Source organism: Chlorocebus sabaeus, chromosome 26 (genome assembly GCF_047675955.1).
Source record: "Chlorocebus sabaeus isolate Y175 chromosome 26, mChlSab1.0.hap1, whole genome shotgun sequence".
Classification (NCBI taxonomy): domain Eukaryota; kingdom Metazoa; phylum Chordata; class Mammalia; order Primates; family Cercopithecidae; genus Chlorocebus; species Chlorocebus sabaeus.
Window position 1 is genome coordinate 3,587,561 of NC_132929.1, and position 27,368 is coordinate 3,614,928.

General features: G+C 36.5%; 1 protein-coding gene and 1 pseudogene across 12 annotated transcripts in view; both read right to left on the minus strand.

The window, feature by feature from the left end:
* Positions 1 to 27,368, minus strand: part of LOC119619277 (uncharacterized) — a 146,305-nt gene that overhangs the window by 1,926 nt on the left and 117,011 nt on the right. For all 12 annotated transcript variants that reach the window (XR_012091411.1, XR_012091413.1, XR_012091412.1 and 9 more), the window contains one exon: positions 1 to 27,368. This exon is cut by the window's right edge and continues 24,116 nt beyond it. The gene's annotated coding sequence lies outside the window, so the exon portion shown is untranslated.
* On the minus strand, positions 10,336 to 10,406 carry LOC119619473 (small nucleolar RNA SNORD115; annotated as a pseudogene).

The window sequence follows — 27,368 nt, forward strand, 5'->3', positions numbered from 1 at the left end:
CACAGCTCAGTGCAGGAGGCCAGGGCGCTGGGAAGGGCCTGAGCTTCAGCGCACCAGGGGCTGGCACCTGGCTGACAGACACTGGCCCAGCGCCATTGGGCCCAACGCAAGTCTTCCTCCGCGGTCACCATCTGGGGGGACAGGAGTAGGACAGGTGTCCAAACAGAACCTCATGAAGGCAGTAGGGTGCGCAGACTCAGGTAGGCTCTTTCTCCATAGACTCACTTGCTGGAAACACTGACCCATCACAGATGCGAGACACCCTTGGCCCTCCCTGCCACCCAACCCTGGAATGACAGGGCAGGCGGGTCACTGGGCTCACCCAAGATGCAGAGGGTTTGCCCTACTGCAGGGCCCCGGGAGCACCTCCGCTGCCCAAGCCGGCTCCCCCAGCTAGACCCCCTGGGCTACTCCAGGACCAGGCGGCACAGGCTAGGGCCACCAACCAGGTCATGACCAACCAGAGAGGCTGGCCCAGAAACCACTTGCAGCTGCATACCTGGCAGTCACATAGCCTGCCCCTGGGCATGGTGGGTGCCCTCCCAGGCATCCTCTCCAAGCGTGCACGGGAAATCGAAGCCTTGGCCTGGGCGCCACGTGATTTTTGAGGTAGGTCCCCATCCACGCCCCACACTTCTGTTGAACTGGTCTAATTCGGACGTCAGCATTTATTTTTCGAGCGTGTTTGTGAATATTTTATTGTCCTGCATCTTTTTACTTTTGAATTGTTTGAAATTGTACATTTTATATATATATATGGATTCATATTTTGTAATTTGTTTTTGGTACGTGTCTTCATTTGTATACAACTACTTATATGTTTTCGAATGTAAGACATATTTTCTTTTTTGTCAGTTTTTCTATTTGTATTACCATTGTCAAAATTAACCTTGAATTCTCCCAGTGTTTTTGACCATTTTATGCCTTTTTCTCATCTTACCCATTCTATGTAGTTTTTAAAAAATAATTTTTAGAAGACTTTTTCATGGGTGTGCAATACAAGCACGATTCTCATACTGGGACCTTGAGGTTTTTATACACCCTTGCCTTGTTTGGCATATACTAGACCATGCCACTTTTTTACATATTCTTTCTCTATTTATGGTTGCCTTTCAGCAGGATTTTGCATGGGCTATTTGTGAGATATTCTAAAATTACATACCTTTTTTATTATTACACTTTATGTTCTAGGGTACATGGGCACAACATGCAGGTTACATATGTATACATATGCCATGTTGGTGTGCTGCACCCATTAACTCATCATTTACATTAGGTGTATCTCCTAATGCTATCCCTCCCCTCTGCCCCCTCCCCACAACAGGCCCTGGTGTGTGATGTTCCCCTTCCTGTGTCCAAGTGTCCTCATTGTTCACTTCCCACCTATGAGACAGAACATGCGGTTTTGGTTTTCTGTTCTTGTAATAGTTTGCTGAGAATGATGGTTTCCAGCTGCATCCATGTCCCTACAAAGGACATGAACTCATCCTTTTTTATGGCTGCATAGTATTCCATGGTGTGTATGTGCCACATTTTCTTAATCCTGTCTTTCATTGATGGACATTTGGGTTGGTTCCAAGTCTTTGCTATTGTGAATAGTGCTGCAATAAACATACGTGTGCATGTGTCTTTATAGCAGCATGATTTATAATCCTTTGGGTATATACCCAATAATGGGATGGCTGGGTCAAATGGTATTTCTAGTTCAATACCATTTAGGATATACGCATGGGCAAGAACTTCATGTCTAAAACACCAAAAGCAATAGCAACAAAAGCCAAAATTGACAAACGGGATCTAATTAAACTAAAGAGCTTCTGCACAGCAAAAGAAACTACCATCAGAGTGAACAGGCAACCTACAGAATGGCAGAAAATTTTTGCAATCTATTCATCTGACAAAGGGCTAATATCCAGAACCTACAAAGAACTCAAACAAATTTAGAAGAAAAAAACAACCCCATCAAAAAGTGGGTAAAGGATATGAACAGACACTTCTCAAAATAAGACATTTATGCAGCCAACAGACACATGAGAAAATGCTCATCATCACTGGCCATCAGAGAAATGCAAATCAAAACCATAATGAGATACCATCTCACACCAGTTAGAATGGCGATCATTAAAAAGTCAGGAAACAACAGGTGCTGGAGAGGATGTGGAGAAATAGGAACACTTCTATACTGTTGCTGGGACTGTAAACTAGTTCAACCATTGTGGAAGACAGTGTGGCGATTCCTCAAGGATCTAAAATTATATACCTTAATAGAAAGCAATCCCAGTATCTAGAATGCAGTTATGAGCCTATTCTGTATTGTTATTTCCCTGCATCTTTGATGTGTTTTTTGCTCTCACTCTCATTAGACTGACAACGAGGAGTTCACATGTTTTCACACACATTAAATTCATGTGTTCATCAACATAATCAATTCTGGGTTTAGCTGGAATTGAATTTACTCAGTCTCATATTCCAATTTTGTTGGAATTTTTAGGATCTTTAACTGTCTTTTTCTTTTTCTTATTTTTTTTCTGAGACAGAGTCTCCCTCTGTTGCCAGGCCGGAGTGCAGTGGCACGATCTCGGCTCACTGCAGCCTCTGCCTCCCCAGTTCAAGTGATTCTCCTGCCTTAGCCTCCCCAGTAGCGGGGATTACAGGTGTGTGCCACCATGTCCAGCTGATTTTTTTTTGTATTTTTAGTAGACGGGGTTTCACCATGTTGGCTAGGATGGTCTCAATATTTTGACCTCGTGATCCAGCCGCCTCAGCCTCCCAAAGTGCTGGGATTACAGGTGTTGGATCCTTAACTTTCAAAATTCTTTCAGAAACCCTAAATCTATTACACTCAGAGTCCCATTTATATTACAGAGATGTTGGTCTTGTCTTGTAGAGAGACCTTACTTTCTGTATTCAACTGTTAATGATATCAACATGAGGTAGTAATATTTTGTGACAGGATAGCATCAAGTGGAGCTGTCACTCCATAAGAACATCTCATGTCAATGTCCAGGTTGACCAGATCGGTATACCTGACCTCCTTGGTAGCGAATATTTCCTAGTTCAGTGGGCTATTTGAAACTGTCATACCACTAGTGCATATTTGAACAGATTCTTTATTACCTCCACATAAGAATTCTCCATATATAACAGGGTTAGAAATTGAGAATTTTAGTAGTCTGTTTTGCTACATGCTTTATACTTTGAGGCTTAGTTTTCACTCTCGTTTTTTTTTTCCCCCCTAATTTATACCAAGTACATAATCAACAGATGGGGCTCGGTGGCCTAAAGCTGTAATGTAAATTTTTATTGAATAGCTCAATATGTTTCTTTTGAAGATTCATGAATTATATAATACATTATAAACTATGTACATAAGAAAATGTACTTTAGTGAAATTCGTTTATTTCAGTTTTCATAAATTTCAATCTGCGATGCCAAATTTTGGCTCTCTTACCTATAATATGATCAATCATTTTACACCATCATTTAATCTCTACATAGACAGTAGTATGTCCATACCTAATTGTTTGCCTGAGTAGGTATAATCTTGTACTTCAGTACCAGCAAGTACACATTGTAGTTGTTGAATAACCAGTGGCCCTCATGCAAGTTAAGGTTTCTGAAAATTCTTTACTATATATTTTTTTTTGCAATAGGATTTTATTACCAGATGTTAAATTCCAAATGCTTTCCCAATTCCATTTTTGTTTTTCTTTATTTTCATATCTTGTTTAGATTTTGATTCTATCATGTTTGCATCTTTCTGCAAATTTGTCCAAGGCACTAAGTTTATCAGTAATTGTATCTATATCAGAAGAGTTTACAATTGTAGTCCTAATTTTTATTCCCCCTAATACTATATTTAATAATCTCTGGCCAGGTATGGCGGCTCACAAACCCAGTGCTTCAGAAGGCCGAGGCAGCAGGATAATTTGAGGCCAGAAGTTTGAAACCAGCCTGAGCAAAACCCTGACTCTACAAAAAAAAAAAAAAAAAAAAAAAGGAAAAAGAAAGAAAAAATAGGCAGGCATGGTGGCACGTCCCTATAGTCCCAGGTACTCAGGAAGCTGAGACAGGAGAATCCCTTGAGCCCAGGAGTTACAGGCAATACAGAACTGTGATTGTGCTACTGTACTCCAGTGTAGGCAACAAAGCCAGACCCCACTATTGAAAAAAGAAATCTATTTTAGTTTGATCATAGTGCCAGTTTAGTCCTTGTGTAAAAACATTTCATAGTGGTAAAGCCTATCATGTACAAGTAGAATTCCATTTATTCACATTAGCTATTGTAATATTAAATGATACAGACCATTTAATTATCCTTGAGTTCATAAGTATGGGGACTGGAGACTGCCAGGTTCTAAACAGGGTAAGCTCATTTTTAGGGGATATGTTTTGGGGGTTTTGAAGAAACTAACCCTCATCATTTGGGCTGGGATATTTCCTCCTCATCTGTGTATCTATTTAAGCTTTATTAAATTGGACCCCCATGGCTATTTAAGATATGGAGTTGGGCCAGGCATGGCGGCTCACACCTGTAATCCTAGCATTTTGGGAGTCTGAAGCGGGTGGATCACCTGAGTTCGAGACCATCCTGACTAACATGGAGAAACCCCGTCTCTATGAAAAACACAAAATTAGCCAGGCATGGTGGTGCATGCCTGTAATCCCAGCTACTTGGGAGACTGAGGCAGGAAAATCACTTGAACCTGGGAGGTGGAGGTTGCAGTGAGCTGAGATAGCGCCATTGCACTCTAGCCTGGGCAACAAGAGTGAAACTCTGCTCAAAAACAAACAAACAAACAAAAAAAGATACAGAGTTGTTGGAGTTTTGTGATAACCTTCAGGGACTTTCAATTTGAATATAATTAGTTCAACTTAATTAAATATTTCTTCTCATCAGTATCTTCAATAACACAAAGGGTGATCATATTTAAGATTTTTTTTCAGTAATATTGGCTAATCAGTGGGAAGATGTGAAATTTTTCATTTCTTCCAAATTTAAATCATCCAGTTGGTGAGTTTGAAGTATTATGACAAAGAAAGGGGTTTATTGAGTCCTCATCTCATATTCAGGACAATTTTTAATTACCACAAAATTCCTTGAGGTTGAGATACTAATTTTTAAAAGAAAGACTAATAATAAGCTTTATGTTCAATTGATACAAACTAAGTATCAAAATTGTAATGCTCAAAATAATTAAGAAGAAAGTATTGATAACAAAACAGTCTATCTCTCCTGCTGTCAGATAAGTTTTTCTCTTCTGCTTCCATATTATTCAAGGTTACTGTCTAGAGAATTTATCCTTAAGGCCCATTCAATGGTGGATATTGGTCTCACATGTGAAGCACGTATCCACTTGAGTTTCTCCTTCATCTTGATAGCACTATGAATTCTCAACCACACTTGATAGGGTTCTGTCCAGTGTGGTCATAGTCTGTCATCAGAACACTTTGATACAGACTGAGCCTCCTGTTCAATATCAATGACACATTCCCAGGGGGCTTTTTCAGCATCTGGCCACATGTTGGCAAGGTGAGCCCCAGGGAAACCCACAAACTCTTTAAGTATCATGTATGGTCATGAGGGTTTTCCATTGTATCAGAGAATGGGTTAGGCTTAAGCCCAAGATTCGTAGACCTTCCAAACTCAAAGGGAGAAATGTTGTGCTTGCTAGAGGGATTTAATGTTATTTTAAATGAAACGGATGGTAAAGTTTTACCTACTTTAGCTAAATAATTCTTCAGGGCATGTGGTTCATTCATTCCACTTGTTCAGAAGACTGGGGATAACAGGTAGGTAAGTTATTGGTATTTGTAGAGCATTACAAAGCTCCCAAATTCCCATAGACATAGAATGACTTCCTCTACTGGATTCCAGATATTCAGGAATTCCAGTGGCTGAGATGATATGATTCAGTAAGAGCTTGATCACTGTTTGAGCATCTGCTTTAGCCTATCCAGACACCAATACACAACACTGGTAAGAATACTGAATATCTTCTAAAGGGGGAAGTTCTATGAAGTTCTTGTGCCAGGAGATCCTAGGTATCATTGGCCTCAGCAGGCTTTCGGCTTTCTTGACTTATCTTAGGTAAGTATTTTTCTGAAAAAGAGCATATCTTCATATTATTTCCTGAATTACATGATCTTATTACAGAGATTTCAAGTTGTCAGTATATTCCTTTTGCTTGAATGAACTTGGTGGTGGTATGAAAAAGCCACTCAATCATATAACAATTGGAATAAAGGAAAGATTTCATTATGTAATTCTCATTTTCCTATGGTGTTCATCTTAGTTCTCCTTCATTCCTAATTTTCTAATTCTTAGAGAGTTGGCTATTTCTGAAATTATGAATAGGAGGTTTTTGATAGAAGTGATAGGGGTTTGAGTTCCCCAGTTTAAACCTTAGAAGCCCTTCCCAGCTAGGTCTGCAAATTAATTTCTTTTTAAAGAGTTAATCTTGTTTTCCAGTGTGAGCTTTACAATCAATTACATAAATCTGTTAGAGAAGTTTGAATGACTCTATTAAATCAGAAATTAGTTTCTCATGTAACATTTTAGTTACTATTGATATTAGCATCTATTCTTCCAAAGTTGGCTAGTCACATAACAGACCACAGACATATAGTTAATATCAGTATAGGTATATGCTTTACAACTGGTGGCTAATTTAACAGCTGGTATAATCACTACAATTCTGCCACTTGGGCTGATTTTATGTTTTGAAAAACAGAAGCCTCTAAGCTTCATGAGGGTTGATTACCATAGAAGATGCTTTTATATTCCCTTGTGGGTCTTTCACACAGAGTATAGATGAATATTCAGTCAGCACTGGGAATAGGAATATTAGATAAATCAGATCATGCTCCAGTGTCATCCTCAATGACTCTGAGACAGTCATGTTCAACTTATTCTGTCAAGATCTGGCCACAGAGTAGCTGTCAAAAGGTTACACCTGCCTAGAACAGCATTAGGATTAGACAGTAAGACTTGTTCTTAGCTCGTTTGACAGCACACTGATGAGTACTGTGTCTTATGAACTTGTAAAATAGCAGTAATGACATGAAGTACCTGTAAGTAAGTTAAATTTCCCAGAGTCAAGGAATGAACGAGCCTTTTCAATCAGGGGAGTGGTTGCCACTCTACCTTGTAAATATCATGGCATTTCCAGAGAAACAAAATACAAGAACCCAGGAAAGTAAGCAATGTGCCTATAATCAAGGCCTAATTTTGGAGTAACCCTTAATCTCAAGACAGAAAAGGTAGAACCGCTTCTTTAACAAGGTTAAAAAAGTAATACACGTGAAGAATTAGCTGCTATTTTAAGGGCATAAAAGACTTCTTCAGCCTTATTTTGACTTCAGTAAAAGGTTCTAGTGATGTTTCATGTACCATCTCAGTGAGAGGCTTAGCCTTTTCATAAAAGGCAGAGATCCACAATTAATCCTCAAAATCAGTGAAGTTTTTGTTTTTTTAGTATGTTGTTTCATTTGTATATTAGGCTGACTTCAGGATGCAACCACCTTGCATCTGCCAAGAACACAGATTCCAAATATTTTACTTCAGTTTGATAATATTGCAACTTAGCTAGCAAGGTTTTATGTCCTGGGAGTCTAAGAAATTTAGTAAAGCTAAAATGTCTTCTTTACTAGCATGTAAGGTATTAGCAGCTATCAATAATAATTAGCATAGAATCCTAATGTGAGGAAAATTCTTTACATTTTCTTATAAATGCCCAGAGAATACAGTAGGTGACTCTCTGAATTCCGGGAAGATCCATTGCCACAAATATTGAAAGCCTCCCGCTCCACAGGTAAACTCAAACAGGAACCTCAACTCCCCAGCTAAACGTGGAGAACAAAACATTGAACATAAATCCATGACAGAAAAATACTTAGATAACTCAGGAACAGATATTAAGATAGTAGCAAGACTGGGAATTACAAGTGTCAGAGGAATCACAACTTGTTTCTCTAAGATCACGCGTAAATCTATAAACAGTTTGACCTTCCCTGTCAAGTTTTCCTAACTTTCTCACAGGCAATATGGAAGCATTATGAAGTGAATGTGTCTTTTTTTCCTATGCCATATTTTATTAAATTTCCTAATTACATTGTATTTGAGGTAAAAATAGAGAAAATGTTCTATACATGGTCAAGGTTTTTTCTCTTTTGAAAGTTAACAACAATGGTATTGATCTCTTTTATTAAATCATTATCGTTTTTTCCTAGGACTCATAGATATGGGTTTATTTTCTGTAACTTGGGGGTGCTTCTCCAGCATTGAGTGAGACTCCCACTCTCCCACAGCCATCTTTTGTTTCAGAAAGCCCATACTTAGCAATGCAGATACCTTGCATCCCAGAAGCTCCGAAAGCACTCTCTTCAGAGTACAGAAGATCATAGCCCTTGGTTTATACAGCAGGCCCTTTCCTAAAAGATTACTGAGAATATTAGGAGACAAGGCATATTTTCCTTAGAGAAGGCCTATTTGCATGAAAACCTCAGAGGAGAAAGAATAGGTAGGAGATAGTCCAGAAATACTTGTATTTTGGATGTTTTCCTACTTTAGGATAAAACAGAAAAGGTCTATAGAAATTGTGGAATACGTTACTCTAGTATCCAGAAGAAAGGGTAGAAAAAGATTAAAAGATGGGAAAAAGAAACAGACACATAAGTTTATCCTATTCCCAGCTCTGTTTCCTCATTATATCAATTTTGCCCATGCTTTGCTCCATTTGCCAATTATTTTCTGATTTTATAGAGTAGGGAAGACCTCCTCAAGGAGGTTGTAAAGCTTGTCAGGTTTTATCCCTTGCATCTTTCTCAATCTCATCCAAGATTCCTTTTTCTAATGTGTTGACTTTTTACAAGAGTGATGTATTAACTTCCCATTAGCTTGTGCCCTCTTATTTATTGGTGGCCGAAATAAGCGTTTGTTACTTTGTGAATAATTGTAACTGGGCAGCTAACACTGCAGTCTTAAGGTTTTTTTTTTTCCTTTTCTTTCTCCATATTTTCTCAAAGTTGGGTTACTGCTACCAACATTTGAGAAATTATCTGTTCTTGCTAGCTACCCACTTTTTCTCTTAGTTGTATTTGAATTCCTGGCAACAAAAGTGCCAGAAAAATGGAGAGGACCAAGGATCTATTCTAATCTATCCGTGAATTTATACCTGTTAGTTTAGAAAATATTTCAGTGAACTATGGTAAAAATCAATGGAGAAGTCACCCAGCTTGTGAGTATAGCATTTAGCTTCTCCCAGTTCACATTCTGTGAAAGTTTTCAAGGACTGCTATAAGCAGTCCTTCATGTTGGATTCCCAAGGCACTGAACAGCCTAACTGTCAGGGGAGGTGGAGAATTGGACTCCAAGTTCGTAGCCCTCCTTCATGAGGGGGCTTTCATGTGGTCTTTATTGTGTCTGTCCAAGTCAATCAAAGTCAAATGGAGGCAACACTCCATTCAACAATCCAGTGTGCATCCCCAGTGTGGAGGGCCGCAGACTGAAAACATTTGCAGAGTGCCTTGGGATATATTTGTGGATATCCTCAGAGCACTGAAAAGTAACTCTTAAGATAGCTAATTTTGGCTGGAAAAAAAGGCATATGGATTATTAGTATTTTGGGTCCTCCAAGCAGTCCTGGATAAGTTCTAACAAGCATTTGAGTTGCTGAAATTCCAAAAGGCTAGAGCTGATATTCTTCATGTTGAGATGAAAAATAAGTTGATTTGAGATGATACCAACAAATCACAAGATTTCTCAACTTTCAATCAAAGCAAAGCTCAGGTATAAAATTAAGTTCTTCAAGTCCCTATTTTTGCCATTTAGTAGTCTGACTCCAGTATTTTTTTTTTTTTTTTTTTTTTTTGTTGAGACGGAGTCTGGCTCTGTCGCCCGGGCTGGAGTGCAGTGGCCGGATCTCAGCTCACTGCAAGCTCTGCCTCCCGGGTTCACGCCATTCTCCTGCCTCAGCCTCCCGAGTAGCTGGGACTACAGGCGCCGCCACCATGCCTGGCTAGTTTTTTGTATTTTTTAGTAGAGACGGGGTTTCACCGGCTTAGCCAGGATGGTCTCGATCTCCTGACCTCGTGATCCGCCCGTCTCGGCCTCCCAAAGTGCTGGGATTACAGGCTTGAGCCACCGCGCCCGGCCTCCAGTTTTTATTACTTTTATTCCAAATTACTAGGACAACATTCACTAATCTGATGCTTTTATTCTATTGCAATCTCTTATCTAAATTCTCAGACTGCTTGTTCTTTCTCTTAATAACTTCTGTTTCCATAGCTATGTTTTGCATAGCCTAGGACACCCCCACATCTCCTCCCAAGAATGGGTCTCAGCATAATACTTATGAGCATAATTTTTATGTCATCAAACCTCCTTAAGACCCAAACCATGACACTCCATATATATATATTTTTAAAATATATATAATATATAATTATATATTATAATATAATATATTATAAAATATTTTTAAAATATATGATATATAATATATATTTTATATATTTATATATATATATTTGGTCCTAAAAATTATAACCAGGGTTGGTATCCTTAAACCCTTCTGTGAAAGTATATTGGAGTTCATACAGATTCAGCATGGCTTTTCATGTGTTCCTGATGTAAGAGGCCAGAGAGTCTTCTTCCTCTGGTGTTATTTATCTAAGGACAGGACTAGGGCAGTAGATGAGAACTGTATCTCATGGGTGTTATTCCTAAAAAAGTAAACTAGATATCAGGAAGCTCCTAATTTTATTGAATTTTATATCTATGGGCAAACAAACAGGTATCTGGATCTCAATCCCCTGGGTACAACTGCCAGGTTCCTTGAATATTCATTGTCCATCAATGATCTACAAATGTCATAACGCACTGCAAACCTGAAATACTATAATAGGGATGAATTTGTCTACTTGCATGCTTAGATCCAAATAAATATTGCACTGTAGAAATTATACCAATGAATCACAAAATTTTTTCAACTTTCAGTCAAGGCAAGCTCAGGTAAAAGGTGAAAATCTTACAAGAATCCCTTCACATAGATAACTCATGAAGAAGACCCCATGATATTCATATTGTCTGAAAGAATGAATCTAAATTCCTTAGAAACAAGTCTTCACTAGAACCAAGGTCTATTTGAACTTTCTCAGTTACCAAAGGCAAATTTCATTCATGTAATATTGTATATCATGCCAACCAGATTTACTTCAATACAGTAAAATCACAGGAAAAAAATGAGGTGTAATTTCTAAAAATTATGACAATGAACCACTAAAATCAGGTTAACATAAAATAAGGGATTGCTCAGTTGGAAGGAAACAGATGGATGAAAATAAGTTTCCCACAGGGGACTGATTATCTGAAGCCCACAAATAGAATTTCTATTTTAATGGTGCTAAGACTATGTGAATCTAGATAACATGATATCATAGAGATGATACCAATAATCACAAGAGTTCTCATCTTTCAATCAAAGGAAAGTTCAAGTGTAAAATTAGGTTCTTCTCATGAGGATCTTATCATCTATGTGGATCGCACATGGAGAAGAATTAGTCACAATAGTATCTGTGTTCCTTAAGAGAATATGTGCATATTTTAAGGTTTACTTATCGTTCAACTCCTCATGGGCACTTTGTTTTCAATTTTTGCTATTAGATATGGCACCATATCTAATATATACATATTTTGGCCTGAGAGTATGTTGCCTCCATTCAACTTTAGTGAATACTAAGAGAATTCTAAAAACACATAGACTTTCAAATTTTATACAGATGATCCTTGATTTATGAAGGAGTTACCTCCTAATAAATCCACTATGTTAAAAACACTGTAAATCAAAAATACTTTTAGTACACCCAATGTACTGAACGTCATAGCTTTGCCTAGCCTACCTTAAATGTGCTCAGAACACTTACATTAGCCTACAGTGGGTCAAAATGACGGCAACACAGTACACAATGAAGTATTGGTGTTTACCTTCATAACTGCATGATTGCTAGAAGCTATGGCTCGCTGCTGCTGCCTAGCCTCACTAGAGTGTCATATAGCCAGTGGCTAGAGCGGGAAATGAAAAATCAAAATCCAAGGTATGGTTTCTACTGAATACGTATCACTTTCACAACATCACAAAGTGGAAAAATTGTAAATCAAACCGTTATAAATTGGGGACTGTCTAGATACACTGGAAGATGTTTATCTGACTGTTGTCTGAATTATTTTTCTCACGGCTAACGACCTTGAATACCTTTTCATAAGCGTATTGGCCATTTAGATATCCTCTTTTGTGAAGTACCCATTTAAGTGTTTTCTAAATGTTTGACATGTAAATGTTGTATCTTTTATATGATGCTTCTTCATTGATTATATACTTTGAGAAATAAAAGTTTTAATTTGGATGCAAACCAATTCATCAATGTTTTCCTTTGTGCTTAGTGTTACTGGTATTTTTCACTTTCCCCCATATTATGATGACATTCTCCTGTTATGTTATGCTCAAGAAGCTTTACTGTTTTGTCTTTCATGAATAGACCAACATTACACCTAGAAATGATTTATTTGTATGGTTTGAAAAGGACTTCACTTTTTTTACGTATTGATATCCAGCACTATTGAACAAATCATTCTTTCCTCATCATGCAGGAGTGGTACTTTTATCATAAATCAAGTAATCATATATCCGTTCATCTGCTTGTGGAGTCTCTATTTTGTTCCATTAGGCTAGTTTTCTGTCTTTGTTGGTAACTGTAACCTTGTGATAGTAGGCCTTAAATTTTGGCCCTGTAACTCATGCAAAATTGTCCATCTTCATCAAGACTATCTTGGCTCTTCTTGACTCTTTGTATCATATATAATTCTTGAAATTAGATTGAACATTTAAAAAAATGGCATTCAGATTTAGAATGCTCTTGCACTGGGATCCTTGAGTGAATTTGGGGGAGAATTAACATGAATAGTATATGTCATTGAATTTGTCACTCTGAATATATTATATCCCTCCATTTGTAAGGTATTACTTGCTTCCTTTCCATAATGTTTATAATATTTTGTGTGATTTTTTTCCTATGGTATTGATGTTTCTGATGTTCCCCAAAATGTTATCTTTTAAAAACTTCATTTTTCATTTGTCATTTTACATAGAAATACATTTAATTTTAGTTATCTGCTTTTTAATCCAGCAATCTTGCTCAATTAACTTCCTAATTTTAATTGATCACGTTCAGACTTGTTTCTTGTCTGTAAATAATGAAATGTATACCTTTCCATTTCCAATCCTTATTCTATGACTGTACTCCCCTAGTTAGGACATCCAGTATAGTAATGAATAGAAATGATGAGAAAAAAAAAATCCCTCTTTTATTCCCAATCTCATAAAAAAGCTTTTTCAATCTCCACTGTCAATAATTTTACAATTAATTTATTTTGTAAATACCCTTTATCTCATTAAATTTTTTTCAATTTTTAGTTCCCATAAATTCCTAGTTCCAATAAAGAGACTTATAAAGAATAGTTTTTATATATTATCAAATGCTTTTTCTCTTTTGATATGATCATGTAACTTTCTTCTCTCTTATGTTACCATAGTGAATTACATTGAGTGATTTTTAATTCATTTTTGAGGTAAACATTTTGTAATAGTTTAAGATTTTTTAAAAAGTGAAGCTGGAACAGAGTTCCCAAACACCCTACACCCAGTTTCCCCTCCTGTTAACATCTTGTAGTAATATGGTACATTTGTCACACTCAATGAACCAATATTGGTAGATTATTATTCACTAAAGCCCATTTTATTCAGATTTCCATAGTTTTACATCATGTACTATTACTCTTCTAGGATCCCATAAAGGATGCCATATTCCATTTACTTGTCTTGTCTATTTAGGGTCTTCTTGGCTGTCACACTTTCTCTAGCTTTCCTTTTTGATGACCTTCATAGTTTTGAGCAAAACTAGTCAAGTATTTTGTAGAGTATATCTCAAGTGGGATTTGTTTGATGATTTTTCTCATGATGATACTGATCTTACGGGTTTTTGGAAGGAAGACTGTAGAGGTAAAGTGCAATTCTTATCACATCATATCAAAGGTATATACTATCAACATGATTTATCACTACTGATGGTAACCTTGATTACCATGCAGAGACAGTGCTTGTCGGATTTCTTCCCTGCACAGTTACTCTTCCCTTCCGTCCCTCATTTCCACCCTGTACTCTTTGAAAGAAAGTCACCACTGTGCCTAGTAACTTTCTTCCCACACTTGACAAGTAAGGAGTTCAACCTCCTTAATGGCAAAAGTATTTATAAAAACTATATGAAATTATGCTGCACAAAAGATCTATGTTCTCCCCAATTTATTTATTCATTTGATTATTTACATCAGCATGGATTCATGGATATTTTATACTTTGGTTTGTAATCTAACATTATGCTATTTATTTTAAAAAATTTGTTCCAGATTTGACCACTGGAAGCTCTTTTGGTTGGTTCCTGAGTCCCTTTGACATATTTTCACCAATGTGAGGTTATTCTTTTAGTACTTCCTTACTCTCTGGCACTATAAGATGCTCCAGGCTCATCTTGTACATTTCCTACCTAGTCCTATTATCAGCCATTTCTACAAGGATCCCTGATTTGTTCTAATGGAGAATGGTATTAGAAACTAAGGGCTGGGTTCTAGGTGTGCCCATTGTTACTAGTGTCATTGCTTCTAGGCATTCTCAGTTGACAAATGGTGTGTACAATAACTATGTAAATGCATGCATCTATATTTCTATGTGTAGCCATCTGTCTGTATATTAAACTAAACATAAGTTTACACTGTTTCCAACTCTAATCCATTACAACACAAATCATTCTTTTCTTCTTGCCTGTAACCTTTCATTCCAACAATAAGAAAATGTATACCATCTGCCAACCATTTACTTAATTGTTCAATTCCAATATATGTATGTATCATCATTTAGAATTTCTAACTCATACACCTACAGAAAACAACTTTATCAAGTAGAGTGCAGTGCTCATGTACAGTCACTTTGCCTCTAGTCTTACAGATTCCACTCATTTTCAAAGTTACTTAAATCATTATCTTCCCCCCCAACCTTATTCGTAAGCTTGTTTAATACATTTGTAAAACAGCTGGATTCTTTTGTCAGACACTATATTCCATCTTGAATCCCCCAAACTCCTAAATGATTTTTTAAAATTTGTGTACATTAAGGTTCATTTGTGTTTTAAAGTTCACTGTGCTTTGACAAATGCACAGTATCATGTATACACTATTACAGTACCATACTGAATAAATTTGCTGTGATTTATCTATTACATCCCTGTCCCTTCGCCCGAACCCTGCCAACCATTGGTATCTATAGTTTTGCCTTGCCCAGAATGTTACAAAAATGAAGAATATTGTATGTATTCTTTTCAGATTGGCTTCTTTTACTTAGCAATATGCATTTATGATTTATCCATGTTTTTGTGTGGCTTGATGGGTTAACCTTTTTATTGCGTAATAGTATTCTATTGTATGAATGTATCACAGTTTGTTTATCCATCCACCCATTGAATAATATTTTAGTTAATTTCAAGTTTTGGTCATTATGAATAAAGCCGTAATACTCATGTGCTGGCATTTATGTGGACATAAGTTTTCAGATTAGTTGGGTAAATACCAAGGAGCATAGTGGCTAGACAGATGGCAGGACTATGTTTAGCTTTCTAAGAAACTGCCAAACTGTCTTCAAAAGTGGCTGTGCTATTTTGCATTCCCACCACCAATGAATGTTGCTTGCCTTTTCAACAGAAGTTGGCATGATCAGGCTTTGGATGAATTTTAGCCATTCTATTATATGTGAATATGTGTCATGTATATTGTGTGTAGTGCATGTGTACATGTACATGAGTACATGTGGAGTATTTTATTACTTTTTATCTCCAGTGACAGAAAATGTTAAGCATCTTTACATAAGTGTATTTATCATTTGTATTGTTTTTTGGTGTGGTGTCTGTTCAGATCTTTTGCCTATTTTTTAATTGGGTCATCTGTTTTCTTATTGCTGAGTTTTAAGAGTTCTCGATATAGTTGACTGGAATACCTTTATTAGATATGTGTTTTGAAAATATTTCCCCCCCAATCTGTGGTTTATCTTTTAATGAATTTAAGTGCCTTTTTCCAAACAGAACTTATATTTTAAAAGCTTACCATTTTTTTTTCCTTCATGGTCTGTCTTTGGTGTTCCCCATCACAAAACCCAAGATCACATATATTTTCTCATTTTCTTTTAGATTAACGTTTTGCATTTCATATTTAGTTCTATGATCTATTTTGAGTTAATTTTTGTGAAACATCTAAAACTTATGTCTAGGTTCACTTTTTTTTGCATATAGACATCCCCTTGTTGCAGCACCATTAATTGAAAAGACTGTTCTTTTATGTATCGGATTGTCTTTGTTCCCTGACACAGGTCAGCTAATTATATTTGTTTGTGTCTATTTCTGACCTCTCTATTCTGTACTATTAACTTATGTATCTGTATCTGTTCTTTTGCCAGTACCACAAAGTCTTGATTACTGCAGCTTCTAGTAAAACTCTTAAAATCAGGTAGTATGACTCCTCTGTCTTTGTGTTTCTTCAGTGTTATGTCGGTTATTCTTTGTCAGTATCTACAAAACAGCCTGCTGGGATTTTGAATAGAATTGCATTGAGTCTATAAAGTCAGGAAGAACTGACATTTTTATAATATTGAGTCTTCCATCTATGGATACAGAATATATCTGTTCATTTTTATCTTCTTTGATTTCTTTTCTCAAAGTTTTTTAGTTTTCTACATACAGACATATAGATCCTGAACCTCTTTTTTTTTAGGTTTATACGTAAGGGTTTTATTTGCTTTTATTATGGTGCTATTATAGTTTTTTTCTAGTTTCAATAGACTATTACTGGTTTATAGGTAAGCAATTGGTTTTTGTATATTAACCTTATATCCTTTAACTTTGCTATCCTCACTTGTTAGCTCCAGGCTTTTCTTTTGTGGATTCTTTGGGATTTTCTCCATGTCATCCTTGAGTAAAGACAGTTCTATTTCGTCCATCACAAACTGTATGCCTCATTCCCTTTTCTTATCTTGTTGCACTAGCTAAGACTTCCAGTATGATGCTGCATAGAATTGGAGGCCATCCTCGCCTTGTTCCTGAAATTAACATACAGTCTCTTACATTTAAGTATGATATTAGCTGTGGGGCTTTTTGTAGAATTTTTTCATCAAGTCGAGGAAGTTTCCTTGTATTCCTAGATTGCTGAGATTTTAAAAATCATGAATATTTAATTTTGTGAAATGCTTTTACTGTATCTACTGATATAATAAAATTTTTCTTCTGTAGGCTATTGATGTGGTATATTACATTGGCTGAATTTTGAATGTTGAAACAGCCTTGCATACCTGGAATAAATCCCATAATGTACATAATGGTACTAATTTTTCTATACATCGTTGAATTCAATTTGATAATAGTTTGTCGAGGAGTTTTATGTCAATCTTCATGAGAGATATTGGTCTGTAGTTTTTCTTTCTTGTAATGTTTTTATCTGGTTATGATGTTAGGGTAATGATGGTTTGATGTAATGAGTTGGGAAGTCTTCCCTCTGTTTCTATTTTCTGGAAGTAATGGTGGGGAACTGGTATTGTATCTTCCTTAAATGTTTTGTAAAAATCACTAGTAAAACTCTCTGGGTATGGTGCTGTTTTGGGGGAAGGTTATTAATTATTAATTCAATTTCATTAATAGATATATTGCTGTTCAGGTTACCTATTTTTCCTTTTGGGGGTTGTGGCAGTTTATATTTTCAAAGTATTGGTCCATTTCATTTAAGTTATCAAATGTGGGGGCATGGAGTTGTTCTTAGTATTCTGTTATCCTTTTCATGTCCATGGAATCAATATTGATGTCCCCCTCCTTTCCTCCTGATATTGGTCATTTGTCTTTTTTCTTTCCTTTGCTTAGCCTGACTAGAAGTTTAGCAATGTTACCGATCTTTTAAACAAATCAACTTTTGGTTTTCTTGGTTTTCCATACTGTTTTCCTGTTTTAAATTTCATTGATTTTTATTCTTTTATTATTTCTTTTCTTCTGTTTGCTTAAGGTTCAAACTGTTCTGTATTTTTCTAAGGTGGAAGCTCAGATTGATTATTGATCTTTTTCTTCTTAATATATGTATTTAATGCTAAAAATTTCCTTGCAAGCACTGCTTTAGCTGCATCCCACAAATTGTAACCAGTATTGTCCAGTTGGAATTAGTTGAAAATAATTTTTATTTTCTCCAATGACTTGTTCTTTGATGTGTCTATTATACAGAAGTGTGTTTTTTAGTTTCCAAATATTTGGAGATTTCCCAGCTATGTCTTTCTTTATTGGTTTCTAGTTTTATTACACTGTGACCTGAGTATTTAGTATAATTTATAATGTTTTAAATTTGTTTTATGGCACATAGTATGATGTTTTCATGAGTATTTCATGTAAGCTTCAGAACAATGTATATTCATGTATATTCTTCTGTTGTTGGAGTACTCTGTAAGCATCAAACAAGTTAATTGATAATGCTGTTCAGGTTATCAATATTCTTATTTATGTCTATGCCAGAGGGATGTTGAAACCTCTGACTATAATAGTGGATTTATCTATTTCTTTTTTCAGTTTTATCAACTTTTACCTCATGTATATCTTGACACTGTTAATAGGTGCATACACGTTTAGATATTCTTGTAGAATTGGCCCTTTCTCACTATGTATTGCCACTTTTCATGCCTGGTAACCTTCCTTGTTCTGAATTCTGCTATGTCTGAAAATCAATATAGCTACTCCAGCTGTCTTTTGATTACTGTAAGCATGTTATATCTTTCTCCATCCCTTTACTTTTAGAGTATCCAAATCTTTAATTTTTTTTTATTATTATTATTTTCAAATCTTTAAAGTAGGTTTCTTGTAACCATTTAGTTGGGTCTTGTCTTAGTCCATTCTGACAGTTTCTGTTTTTCAATGTAAATGATTCACATCTGAAGTGATTATTTATACAGTTGGATCAATCTATTCCATGTTTGCAACTGCTTTCTAGTCGTTGCATTACTATTTCTTTAAGACCTCTATTTTACTGTGTTCTCTACTTTTATTTGATCATGTTACATGATTCCATTTTATCTCCTTTCTTAGCATATCAATTATCTTTTCTTATTTAACTGGTTGCGCTAGAACTTACAATATACATTTTTGTTTGTTTTGAGACAGGGTCTTGCTGTATCACCTAGGCTGGAGTGCAGGGGTGTGATCTTGGCTCACTGCAACCTCTGCCTCCTGGGCTCAAGCAACTCTCCCACCTCAGCCTCCCAAGTAGCTGGAGCTACAGATGTGTGCCACCACACCTGGCTAATTTTTGTATTCTTACTTGAGATGGGGTTTTGCCATGTCACCCTGGGTACAATGTACATTTTAACTAATTTAAACCCACCTTCAAATTACACTGTGCCACTCCATGCTTAGTGCAGGTGCCTTAGAGGATTTCCATTTTTTTTCCTATCTCTGGTGGCATTGCTGCCATTCTCTCCACATATCCATATGCCATAATTGACTACCACATTATTACTTTAGGATTTTTTTTTCCTGATGAGAAGACCAGGATGTTTTATCTACCTTCTTTAAAGATTTTTTTTTCTGTGTTTGTCTTTCTGCAGGTTGAATATGATATTTGTAGGTTTTATTGTTTTTGTTTTTGCTTTTTTTGTTTGTTTTTGCATTTTTACTCTTTTGTGTTCTCTGAGCTTTCGGGGCCTGTGGTTTGGTGTCTGTTATTAATTTTGAAAAGTTCTTGGCCATTTTTACTTCAAACATATATTATGCTCTATACTCCATTCTGTTAGTATCCCAATCACAGCTACGTTGCGCCTTTAAAAATTGCTCCGCAGTTCTTGGATGTTCTGTCGCATTTTCTTCACTCTTTCCTTTTTCTGCATTTGCATTTTAGTTTGTAAAATTTCTATTGACCTATCTTCAAGATCACTGAATCTTTCCTTGGCTGTGCTGAATCTACTTATAAGCCTGTTGAAGGCATTCTTCATTTATGTTATAGTGTTTTTTATTTCCAGCATTTCCTCTTGGTTGAGTTTCCATTTGCTTATATAATCTATTTTTGCATGTGTCTAAGAGTCCTTAACATATTAATCATAGTTATTTTAAATCCCTATTGTTAATTCCAACGTCTTTGTTCTGAGTCTGGTTCTGCTAATTGCTTTCTCTCTTCTGACTGTTTTTTCTTGTCATAGGATATGCATTGTAATTTTTTGTTGAATTGTATCTGGTAGCAAGTACCTAGGTAAATGGGGCTTTAGAGTGCTATTTACAGTAATCTGATGAGGAATTGGGCTTTGTTTAATGTTTGCTGTTACTAGAGGCACCAGAAATGCCAAATCCCTCTAGTATCTTTGGTTTCTGCTCTTGACTTTGGACTTCCCTAAGTACTCCTCTGAGAGAACTGGTGTTCTCTTTCAACTGTAAACCACTATTACACTGAACACTGCTGGTGGGGTGGTAAGACGTAGGGGAGAGTGTTCTATAACCTTTTGAGTAAGTCTCTGTGTGCCTGTGTCTTGGTGTTATAACCATCACAAATATTCCTTCACTGGCAGAACCTCTCCCTCAGCTCCACCTGACCTCTCTACTCTTCTCTCTGGTTCTTGTGTTTCCAATCTATTTCCTTGAAGCACTGACCTCTACTGACAATTGTGGGTTTTTTATTTCCTGATTGGTAAAACAGGAAAGCTAGAGAAAGCTGGAATGAAAGGAATGCCCTTCCCCTTATCCCTTTAGGAGGTACAGCTCAGGTAAAATATTTCCCCTGGAGGTTAGGTCTTTGTTATGAAGAACGCTCTGGGTGTATTTCACAATGATTACTCTTCTCCCCCTTTCTGAAGCAGGAGGGGATCTTTCTTAAACCTTTACCATGATAAATTGTTGAGGTTCCTGGAGGTAGAATCCACAAAAATGTGGGGTCCCCAGGAGCTTCTTCCTTTCACTGTAGCCCACATTCAGCCCAGCTATTCATCTAAATTGCTATTTAAATGTTCCTATCAATTTGTGGCTCCAGTGGTTTCTGTTCCAGCAAATTTCAGCTGCGTATCAATCGGTGTCCCCAGATTTTGGGGGTGGCAACTTTCCCTGACGCCTCAGTTCTCTGATGGGTTCAATTAAATAACTGATTTTTCAGTTTGTTCTGCTTTATCTTGTTATAAGGACAATAATTATAACATACAAGCTCTTCACATATCAGAGCTGAAACCAGAAGTGCTGAATGCTTTTTTGAATGTTTACAAACAAAAACTTTCATTTCTCAAGTAAATCCCAAATGACTGTAATGCAGTGACTTTTTAAAAAATATATTTTGGCTGGGTGTGGTGGCTCATGCCTATAATCCCAGCACTTTGGGAGGCTGAGGCAGGTGGATCACCTGAGGTCGGGAGTTCAAGACCAGCCTGGCCAACATGGCAAAATCCCATCTCTACTAAAAATACAAAAATTAAACAGGCATGGTGGTGTGTGCCTGTAATCCCAGCTACTAGCGGGGCTGAGGAAGGAGGATCACTTGAACCTGGGAGGTGGAGGTTGTAGTGAGCAGAAACCGTACCACTGCACTCCAACCTGGGAAACAGAGCGAGACTCCGTCTCAAAAAAAAAAAAAAAAAAAAAAAAATCACATAATTTGATTTACTATTATTGTGTTTAGGCTACTTGGATCTATATTCCTAGTAGCCATGTTCTGTAAATTCCATTTTTTACAGTTCATTGTCATGTTTACTTACTAGAAGTCAGCTATCATGAGAAAATGAAAATTATATATTTTTCCCTTAAATATTTGTAAAAATTTACTAGTGAAACATTTCAGCATGGAGCACTGTTGTTTGGGAATACTTTAATTATGGGTTCAGTGTCTTTAAGGCTATATTTTATATTTCTTTTTGTGTCTTTTTCATTAGCTGTGTTTTTAAGGGATTTTATCATTTAATCAATTTTTTTAAATGATTGGTAAAAAGTTACTCTTCAAGTGTTCTTAAAATTTTAAATGAAGAAAAAATTGCAATCACCTACAAAGGCACATACAGTACCTAGATTACCATGTATAGTGTTCTGTGTTCAGACTTATGGTCTGTGCTTTGGTCATGAGAATGAAAAATACCACCCTTGCTTAAAGGCATCATCACATGTACAAAAGCAGCTGAAAATCCTATTCTCCCCTAAAGAAAAGGATATCCTCACCCCATACTCAGGAAGCTGCAAAATTGGTCAAAATGGGTTTTCAGTTAAATGTCCACATCAGCAAGCACTGCTTGAACTGGTCTGCTCTCTAATCCTTCCAATCATTTCTACTTGGCTTTGATCAAATCAACCCCATCTGACCAACTCCATTTGCTTCCACCTAACCCAGCTATACTGCTTATTATAAATTTAACCTAAATGCCATCCTTCCTCAAAATTTTATATAATTTTGTCTTTCTCTTTGAAGAGCAAGAAGTTGAAATTTCTCTTGCAGTTTCTCCCTTGCCAGAGCAATTCTTTTGAAGTGTCAAGTTTTACTTCAAAGAATTGGAAGCCAATTTAGCTCTTTCTTTTCAGGTTTAAGTCAGTTTTTATTTCCTTCAAAGTCAGAGAATTGGCACTGGGGCAGTAAAAGACACAGACAAAAATCTCTACAGTCAGCATGTTTACCTTCTAGTACAAGGAGATGGACAATCATTTAAAATATTAAATAAGATTTTATATTACATGATCAGTGTTGAAAACAGTGAAAACGGGTAAAGAGCAATGCTGCGGTGATATTGATACTTAGAGAAGTGTACCAGATTAGCCTAATTGACAACTGATGATGGCGGAAGAGTAAGCAGAGAGAGAGATGGTGGAAAAATGCTTGGGGCCAAGACAGAATCTGGTGCAGAAGCTGGCCCAGTGGTTCCAGAACAGCAAGTAGTAGCTAAGAGGTAAGAGGGGACAGAAAGTGGGCTTGACCAGGTCCAGTTTTGTGGGCCATTCTACGGATGTTTATCATAAACAACATGTAAACTATTGAAGGATTTGCACAGAGGGGAACTGTTAACTGACACTGTGAGAAACAAAATCATGTCTACTCTCATGACTAATTGTCTCCAATTTAAATTTTCCACTATTTTCACTGGCATAACTTTACTATTCCAGTAAATTCTTGCTCAGAAAAATAAAAGTTGTGAATAATGTTTATTATTACAAGGACTTCCTCAGAAACTTATTAACTCATCAATAGAAAACATCAATGGCTTATAAATTCTTATTAACTCATCAAAAGAAAACATCAATGGCTTATATTCCAAGACCTTTTGAATCCCTCACCTCCAAATCTTTGCTGTGACCACCAACGGTAAACTCTTTTACCATAATCCTTACCAAATCCTCATCAAGCCCTGGCATTTAAAGATCAATCTTAAATGAGTCTTTAAAGTCTCATAAATATTCTAACATTGTCCTTCCTTGTCCAAAATGTTATTAATATCTATCAGGGGATTGCTTTCTCTTACCACATTAAGAATAAACTCAGCTTTGCCTTATCAAAATATTCTTCAGGTTGTATTTCTAGGAATTCAGTATTGAACAATCTTGGAGATCTCACCAAGATCCACAAAGATTGAGACCTCTTTGCAGCCTAGGCACAAGAACCTTAATTCAGAACCTTAATTCAATGTCCTCCTCAGATATCCTTTATAGCTTCCTGGTCAGGACTATCTCTTAATGCAACAGTGTATTAAGTAAATCAAATTGGACTGAGCCCCAATATACTTTCATTGCACTCCCAGTATACCGAGATTATTTCGTCTCCTAAGAGTAAGGAACTCTTTTCAGGAACACTTTGATCAGACTTTAAAAAATTTACTTTTGGTGAAACTGCCTTATTACTAGTGGTGCTACTCTTCGCCTTTGTCTTTGCCACTTCATGTGTATATATAAAGAATGTTTATAGGGAAGAGAGTGAGAGACACCCAGGTGAGTGCATCCCTCAAGACAGCCCCAGGGATGGAGAAGTTTGTAAGATTCCTTCTCAGCCTGCTGTCCTTTGGAGAAATTTTTCCCTAGGTCCTTATCAAAACCTATGACAATTTTCCTCAGTCAGTCTCATTAGACTGGTTCTAAGAATAATCCCTTCTTAAAATCTTAGATACCCCCCAAGAAACTGCAAATTCTTTCAGTTCTAAAGTTAGACAATGTGGAAATTAGACTGTGAGACCCAAGAGGTCATAAGCAACATTTTTTTCAGAGTTTTACCACATTTTCAGGGGTATGCCTCCAGTCTCATTCTATTTCCAAACACCCTCTGGACTTCTTCTTCCATATGTTTATAATATAACCCACATTCACATACTTATTTAAATGGCATAATTTCAACAGAGATGATTTACAATTATAGCAGCCACTTTGGGGGAAGTTTTTATATGAACAAAATTATTTAAGAGGTGTATTAAAATAAAAATAGATCAAAATTCCAAACATCCAATAGTCTACATTTTTAATTAATCTGAGAAACATTCAAAATTGCTTTCTTATGAAATTTCTTAGCCAGGGCAAAAGAAAAAAAAAATTCTCTGTTTTAGATACCAACAAATCATAACTCAAACCAACTAGACTTTATCGTATTATTCTTCTCTCCCCCATCTCTCCCTCTAAACAATTTTTCTTCTCGTTCAGACAGCCAGAAAACCCCAAAGCTCAATGACCTCTTCATGTTAAACTACCCTCACAACAGGGAAACATCTGTGGTTGATTTTAAGCCATTTAACTCTGAGATGAGAGACCCTGTCAAAGGCTCTTCAAAGCACAGGCAGAACAGAGGAAAACTTGCAGAGGATTATAAAACGTCTTTAGGAAGTTAGAATCCAGGGCTCCCAGATCTATACCAAGGAGTTCATATTTTAGTGATAACCACAGATGCAAAACAGTACATGAAAAAGGCAAAATGGGTCAGTCTCAGTGGTGACATAAAAGACCACGGGAAACCAAAGAGTTTCAAATTTTACAGGAAAAAAAGAATTTTAGAAAAACTGAAGACATTGGACAAGGTCTTTTGGAGGCTACCCATAAAGTCTTCCCTGTGAAAATAGATTGTTTTATAATCTAGTCCTGCACGCAAAGAAAGGATGTGTCCACTGGAGAAAGCAAAGATAGGCTCTTTAATATCCTTAGGAAGGACTCAGTAGACCTTGAGCAGATATGAGCCCATACGTATCTTTACTCATTTTGTAGAAATGAACTGAAGCCAAAAAACCAGGATTTAATGTGTTAAAAAAAAAAAAACTACAATGAGCAGTATTATTCCCATTACCAGATCTCTAGCGCTTCACTAAACATTTTGAAAGGATTTTATTTAAAAAAGTCAAAGTAGAGATAAAATTACATCCTCCTATCCCAGATATTAAACCCAGAATAAGGAAGTCTTTTGATAAAGACACCTGTAAGCAGTAAGGAAATTGGAAAACACTTGTTTTGCATTAGCTCAGAATCAAAGGGGCAAAACATGAAATAAGTGATAAATCAAGGCGCTTCCAGTGGGTATCAAGCACAAACCTTTCATCTTTCAAGTCAAAAAGAAAACTTTCTCTAAATGTTAAATGACAACTCTGAAAATTTTTTAACTGATACGGGTGCTAAATATCATCAGCCTTAAACTTTATCACTATTACACAACGTCTTCATTGAAAATAAACTACTCACATGGTAGGTCTCTGCAATAATTATCAAATATTCCTCCTGTTCCAGCCCATTGCAGTCACCCTTGGACTTTAACTAAATTACATTCTTTCTTTCTCTGTAATGCCACATTCACTCACCTGATAGGAAGTTACTGTGTGGGTGGAATTGTAAATTAAATGCTATCTGGATTGTCTAGACCTTGAGTCTCTGACTCCACTCATAGAGAAGCCGTAGATAATCTGAACATTGATTCACAACTACTATTGAATCTAAATCAAGCCAAAATTGAAGAGCTCAAGGAAGTGCTTGACATTCTTATGGATAAACCGGGTTAGGGCTCAGGTTTATCCACCTAAACTGTTACCCAATTTGTACAATTTCTTCTAAAACCAAAAGGTTAAAAAGGACTAATGGCCTAAAATAATAGCTAAAAACTTTGTACCAGCCCTTGTAATTCTTTTACCCCCCCATGCTCAAAAATCCAGTGGCAGAGATAGCAGATTTGTTCAGGACCTCAGAACCATAAATAGAATAACCGTTGTCTGTTTCTTTATTGTACCCAAACACCATCTTCTTTTCAATGAGTCCTTGAGGCTGCATATCTTACAGTGGCAGGTTTGTGTTCTACTTTTTTGTTATAGTCCCTTTGTATTAAAATAGTCTGTACTTGTTGGTACACCCCTAGGCAAAATCAACCGTATACTTGAACTATACCCCCTAGATTTACTTAGATACCTTCCTACTTTTCACAAGGATTTCAAGGACCCTATATTTCTCTGTGACTCCACTCTCATCAATAGACAATATGAATGACCAGTGACTGTGTTCCCAAGACAAAGCAAGCTCTAAGACTTATTCTACCTATCTACTTTGGTTTAGCTCAGAAAGGTCATACAATTTCCAAAGAGAAGCTAGAATTTTGTCTAAGTTCATTACCTATGATGTGATTTATCCCAAAAAGATGAATCCTTTATGCCCGATAGATGACAAGCTATTCAAAACTTTTCAGGCTAGTAGTTTATTAAGTAGATTATTAAGAGGATTCCTGGGTTTCCTTGGATGCTTATTGCAGAACATTCCTGAATTTTCCAAAATTGCCCATCTCTCTGACTTACCCACATTATGGGTAGCCAAAACTGATCCCTAAGAACCTAATCACGAAGAGACTTTTGTGAGTTAAAATTAGCCATCCAATGACCTCCCACTTTAGGCCTACCCAATTCTCACAGAACTCTCTACCAGTTTGTATGTGAGTGCTGGGCACAAGCTCTTGATGTTCTAAATGCATTTCACGGGAATCCTCAGGGGTCAGCTCATTGAAGTCTGTATCTTCACCCAGCGGCAATGGCCACAGCAGCTAAATTACGGGAAGCCGCCGCTGGCTTGGTGTAGGTTAGGGTCTCCTTATAAGTTTCACAGTCCCTCATGCTGGATAACCTTTACTGAAAATACACAATATTGAAAACACATATTTTTCAGCATAGAGGCTTAAACTTCTATGAAACATTACTTCACATTAGCACCTCACATCTTTATTACTTATGGCAATACTTTCAAAATTGCTATCTTTTTCCATTACCTTAAGAAACTGTGTACTATCTAATCTTTGTTCACAA